The sequence below is a fragment of the Mesoplodon densirostris genome, chromosome 3 (assembly GCF_025265405.1).
Source record: "Mesoplodon densirostris isolate mMesDen1 chromosome 3, mMesDen1 primary haplotype, whole genome shotgun sequence".
NCBI classification, from domain to species: domain Eukaryota; kingdom Metazoa; phylum Chordata; class Mammalia; order Artiodactyla; family Ziphiidae; genus Mesoplodon; species Mesoplodon densirostris.
The window spans coordinates 164,098,554-164,105,293 of NC_082663.1; positions in this window are offsets into that span (position 1 = coordinate 164,098,554).

The window sequence follows — 6,740 nt, forward strand, 5'->3', positions numbered from 1 at the left end:
AGGGGTCTATCGGGCAGATGACCTCACTAGTGCCGATCAGGTGATTCCTGATCGACTGGTTTAAGATTCCTTTTCTGGGAGAGCCGAAACTGTAATTTCACTAAGTCAACCTCAGCTTTGTGGACTCAGGGCTTAGCAGAAGCAACTCCATTTTAAGCCTGTTGTCTTGCTTTTAACATGTGTGCCTTTTGTATACATGGGAGATGATACCCAGAGAAACTGAGTAACTCCCTGAGATGGCCCAAGCCTTCACCTTAAATACCAGCTTCCCCTACAGACAAAAAAAAAGATGGGGAGAGGAGGAGAGGCTGTTTATGAGAAGTTCCCAGGAAAGACACAGCAAACAGGGGTAAGGTTTGCTATACAGATTTAAGTCAGTGTCTTTTCCATTGACCAGAGTTTCTTCTGATTTAGAGTTATCCTCCTCTTCCTGGTACAGGGTCGGAGATGCCTACAAATAGATATGTCCTTTATAAATGTAAATGTCCCTTACACAAGGGTAACTTCTACTCTGTTTAAGAGCTTCTCTTGTGTCTGCAGCTTCTCAAAAATAATCAGCTCAAAATAATCCTTATGCCAAAAAGGCATATTTTGGGGTGGCATATTCTGCTACCCTTCACAATCATGCTATATTGTTTATGAACATAGTATAGCATATTACTGTTGCTTAAATATTTACTGCATAACTATGAGTTCCTTAAAATAAATGCCTGGTATACATAAGGAGCTCAATAAATGCATGCCAAAAGTTTTGCTGTCTTAGATTTTTCTCCCCTGAAATTCCCTGCCCCCTCAATACCCCACTCTCACCTCACAAACAATTACATCCGTCCCTGGAAAAAGCATCTTAGAGAAAAACGTCTCAGGATCTTCACAAATTGCCTAATTCACAATATAAAAATAAATATCTGCACAGTATGTCTTTCGAATCTCATTTCCCTCCAGTCATGACATTCCCGGGTAAACTCTCACGTCACACATTGACCACTGACTTTTTTCCCCCATTACTTGATGGCCACTTTTCGCAATGAAATATGGTTTTTATCTTAGGAGAATTGCCTCATAAGTGCTGCAAAGTCAAGCGGTGATGAACGTGATGAAGGGGGAGCGGGGCTCCCTTATTCCATCCCCAGGACAGCAGGATTTGAATTCTCCCCTCAGCAAAATGTCCACCTGTCACTCACTTACCCCTGGGGTGCTTGCCCAGAGTAAAAGCCAGGGAACCCCAGGCCAAGGGTCAGTAGTATTGTAAAGTCCCTGCGGGCCATTCCTCCCCCAAGTCCAGGCTCAGCCCTCTTTCCGTCCACGAGCACCCACTCCCATTTTTATCCTGAGCTTTCTAATATTTCCAGGCTTATGTCTTATCATAGTCAATTTATTATTTTTAATGTAAAAATTTCCTACTTACAAAACCAAAACCATTGTGGAAGACTCAGAAAAGTGCCCCAAAAGTAAAACAAAAAATCACCTGTAATCTCTCCACATAGAGACTATAACTGCTAATATTTTGGCACAAAACCTACCAATCTTTTCCCCCCACTTATTCCGCAGCTTTGGAAAAAGAATTTTCCTTCAAATGTCCTTATGTTTAAGAGGAAAAAAAGTCCTTATGTTATCCCTTCCAGAAAGAACCCAAGTTATTCTTATCATGTAAACTCTTCCAAATAAACAGTCTGTTCAAAAATGTCCCTAAGTCCTTTGTTGCTATAGCAACGCTTGGCCCTAAAGTGCAGTTAACAACCCTCCTGACTCCAGACTCCAAACAGAAGCCGCCATTATCTCCCTCAGAGCTCTTCAGAGGTGCTCACTTTGCCAAACTATACATTTAAATTAGCAGCTCCCTTCTTAGTGGCTACAATTTCTTTTGCTTCATACCATGCCACACCAGGGGTCTGAGAAAGCAGTTAGGGCAATAAGTTGAAATGCAGAGGGTTGGCAGCAGCTCCCCTTTGGTTGGTGGCCTTCTGGGGATCTGAGGTAAATGCAGATTCTTTTCTTCTGGTGCCATCTTTGCTGGGCACACTGACTATCATCTTGGATGCATGTCACCCAGGGCAAAGCAAGGTAGACTTCAGCATATGGCTTCAATCCAATTATAGCAAAAATTCTGATGGTACCATATTTAACCAACCCTATGTAACTTTTTTGAACTAAAAGTACTGAGAAAAATCTCACACAGAACATTCTGGAAAGCTCTTTGTAATGTTATGTACAGCTGCAGAATATTACAGCTGAAGGGATGAGGGTTGGTGATGAGGGAAGATATTCAAAGTGCAGAATATACATTATTTCATTTGATTCTGACAACAACCCTATAAAGGCAGGAAGTATCTTTTCTTTCCTGTTTTAAAGATGAGGATGCAGGGCTTCCCTGGTGGCGCAGTGGTTGAGAGTCCGCCTGCCGATGCGGGGGACACGGGTTCGTGCTCCGGTCCAGGAAGATCCCGCATGCCCTGGAGTGGCTGGGCCCGTGAGCCATGGCTGCTGAGCTCTGCAACAGGAGAGGCCACAGCAGTGAGAGGCCCGCGTACCGAAAAAAAAAAAAAAAAAAAAAAAAAGATGAGGATGCAGAGGCTTAAGAAGATTAAATGACTTGCCCAAGGTCCCTGACCAGAAAGTGGTAGAGCCAGATTCAAACCCGATCTACCTCAGAGGCTGCTCTCTTGGCACTTATGACATGTTGCCTTGAAGGACAGGAATAGACATGCATGGAGCTCCTATTCTTTGCACAAAATGCTAGAGGTTTTACATAAATTGTTTAAATGTCGTGATTGGCCTGGGTGGACACTGTCATCCCCATTTGCCAGGTAGCGAAGCCGAGGCCCAGATATATGGTGTGTCCAAGGTCGTCCAGCCAGTAGTATAGAGGGACTTGAACTCATGCTGCTGGGCTTCAAAGTCTGTGCTTCTTCCTCTGTACAGCTTTGCCTGGTATCTAGAAATCATTGAGCCTACTGCCCTCTGTATACAAATGAGGAAACTGAGGCCTGGAAATACTAAGTGGCTAGCCCAACGTCATCGCTCAAGGTCCAGAGACCACTCCCTCCAGGCTGACAAGACTTTCTTTGCTGACCTGGTATGCAAATAGCCCCTTTTCAATGGCCAAATCCCAGGGTGTGTGCAAAGCAACTGTACTTGAAGAGTGTGACTTACTGTGGGATTACAGTGGAGTCTTGAGCCATTGCTGTGCTGTGCTTGGCCATCTCTTCTTCCTAACCTGCCATTGTCAAACCTCACATCCAGGGAAATCCATCCTAGAAGTGAAGAATCAAAGTGTTTCCTCCGAATGATATTTCTTTTTTTTTTTAATCTTTATTGAATTTGTTACAATACTGCTTCTCTTTTATGTTTTTTGGCAGAGAGGCATGTGGGATCTTAGCTCCTAGCTCCTCGACCAGAGATCAAATCAGCACCCTCTGCACTGGAAGGCGAAATCTTAACCACTGGACAGCCAGGGAAGTCCCCTCAAATGATATTTATTTCTTTTTTTTTCTTTAACATCTTTATTGGAGTATAATTGTTTTATAATGTTGTGTTAGTTTCTGCTGTATAACAAAATGAATCAGCTCTAGGTACACATATATCCCCATATCTCCTCCCTCTTGCATCTCCCTCCCTCCCACCCTCCCTATCCCACCCCTCTAGGTGGTCACAAAGCACTGAGTTGATCTCCCTGTGCTATGCAGCTGTTTCCCACTAGCTATCTATTTTACATTTGGTAGTGTATATATGTCCATGCCACTCTCTCACTTCGTCCCAGCTTACCCTTCCCCCTGGCTCCATGTCCTCAAGTCCATTCTCTATGTCTGAGTCTTTATTCCTATCCTGCCCCTAGGTTCTTCAGAACCAGTTTTTTAGATTCCATATATATGTGTTAGCATAAAGTATTTGTTTTTCTCTTTCTGACTTATTTCACTCTGTATGACAGACTCTAGGTCCATCCACCTCACTACAAATAACTCAATTTCGTTTCTTTTTATGGCTGAGTAATATTCCACTGTATATATGTGCCACATCTTCTTTATCCATTCATCTGTCAATGGACACTTAGGTTGCTTCCATGTCCTGGCTATTGTAAATAGTGCTGCAATGAACATTGCGGTGCATGTGTCTTTTTGAATTATGGTTTTCTCAGGGTATATGCCCAGTAGTGAGATTGCTGGGTCGTATGGTAGTTCTACTTTTAGTTTTTTAAGGAACCTCCATACTGTTCTCCATAGTAGCTGTATCAATTTACATTCCCACCAACAGTGCAAGAGGGTTCCCTTTTCTCCACACCCTTTCCAGCATTTATTGTTTCTAGATTTTTTGATGATGGCCATTCTGGGCGGTGTGAGGTGATACCTCACTGTAGTTTTGATTTGCATTTCTCTAATGATTAGTGATGTTGAGCACCCTTTCATGTGTTTGTTGGCAATCTGTATATCTCCTTTGGAGAAATGTCTGTTTAGCTCTTCTGCCCATTTTTGGATTGGGTTGTTTGTTTTTTTGATATTGAGCTGCATGGGCTGCTTGTAAATTTTGGAGATTAATCCTTTGTCAGTTGCTTCATCAAATGATATTTCTGATGTTAGGTCCTACTTATTACTCTGCTCCCTGTGTGCTGGGTCATTGAGGGTGGTGGTGTCACTTCTGCTTTCAAAGGTCACAACTGCTGTCGATCATCCTCTCAAATGACCTCTGGTTCCAGGTTCTGGTAACTGCCTTCTCCCCTTGCCCCTTCAGGCTATGGATAGAAATGGTGCCATTTTTAGCCATGTGGCTACTGCCGCATAGCTTTCTTCTTCATCCAATCTTTCCCACACCTTTGTAAACTGTCTCTTTAAAAACTCTCTCCAGTCACCCAGTTTGAACGTTTCCCGCTGGGACCCTGAATGATTCACTCCCCCAGTTATTCTCTGACTCATCACCCAGTTTATTTCCTTCCCCAAAATTACCACAGTCAGTAATTGTTTTACTTATTATGAATTTGGTTCCTTAATGCCTTTCTCCCTTCTACAATGTCAGCTTCAAGAAGACCAAGACTTTGTTGATTTATTATCAAACATTTCCTCCTAATGTCAGGATGACCATCTTCTCAGCCCAGCTGTCAGTTCTGTAGGAAGTTTGCAGAGAGACGTCTGGAATGATTGATTGCAATTGAGTGTAATGTTGGTGGCCACATCAATTGAAAAGTTCCCTCTGAGACTCTTTTTTTAGGGTGAGAGCAGAGGTGGCATTTCACAGCTCTGTCTGACCCTGATTGCTATTTTCTTCTTTGGATTTGTCCTGGATGATTCCCACTGCCATGGTGCTGTCTATCAGGAGTATTCTTATCATCGTGCTGAGTTCATATTCATCTCAGCCAACAAGTGGATTCCACTCGCTATGTGCACTGAATAGGGCTGTGGTGCTGTGGCCTGTACCTGCTAGAAAGGGAAACCCACGTGTGCAAAACATGACCTGCCTTCAGCCACTGTCCTCGGACATTCAATGTCTGGGTGAGAACTGTTTGAGGAGTCACGTGCAAAGAAATGAAAACCTCACCCATGAGTCCATCCAGATAATTTATCAAAGGCCATTCAGGAGGAGTCATGGGACCTCCATTTATTTGGTGCCAGAAGGAGGGCCCCCACTTCAGACACACAGGGACCAGCACTCCCAGCATCAGGGGTCCCAGGGAATCCTCCAGCTGCCTTCCAAAGATAGTCTCACCTCCACTTCACTGGCCAAAGCTTGCAGTCTCTCATCAGCATGAGAGACAGGCCTCACTGAGTTTGTGACTTCAGCCTCTGGAGTCTGGTGACTTGGTTCAAAGGCTGGGTTCTCCACTTACTAGCTCTGGGTCTCTGAGCAACTCCCTTAACTTCCCTGAACCTCAGTTTTTTCATCTGTGTAACGGGAATACCGTCAGCCTTCTGAATCTACACACATGGAACCCGGAGATACGGAGGGCAGATTGTACTACACATTTTTATATAAGGGACTTGAACATCTTTGGATTTTTGGTATCTGCAGGGGGTCCTGGAACCAGTCCTCCCGGGATATCAAGGGATGACTGTACTCAAACCTACTTCCTAGGGTCATGGTGAAGATTGAATGAGATAATACAGGTAAGGCACTGAGCACATGTTCAGTGAAGGGTCACTCTAGCAATTTTAAGGAGATATCAGATTTTCCATCTGAAAGGTCTGCTGGGTAATGTTTAAACAACCAGTTTTGCAGCCCTTACACCCCTTCTGTATCATATCTCCTTTGCATTTCAGTGTTTCCCTAAAGCAGTCATTTAAGTTGTTTTCTATTTCTACTCCAACCAAACATTTTAAAAGATTGTTTATCATTGCTTTTGAATACCCCCCGCCAACCCTGGTGGCCCAGCAAAGGAAAATGTGTTAAGATATGGAATATTTCCCCAACAGCCCTCCCAGTCCTACCCTGGGGCCCTTGAACCACCCATCCTACCCACCAAGTCCCTTGTCTCCCACTTGACCAGCATGGCAGTGTGACTGAGCCCAAGGGTGTGTGAACCAGTGGGAAGAAGTGCACATTCCGGGCTGGAATCCTACATCTGCCATTTACTTAGTTGTGTGAATTTCGGGACCCTATGGAATTTCCCTGAGCTTCACTATGTTTGTGAATATAGTGTGAAAAACATTTGTACCCAGGGCTTGGAAATGGAAGCTATTTCTAGTACGCTTAGAATTTTCTTTTCTTTTTTTCTTTTTTAGAATGATTAAATGAATAATTCTAATACCCGAGAT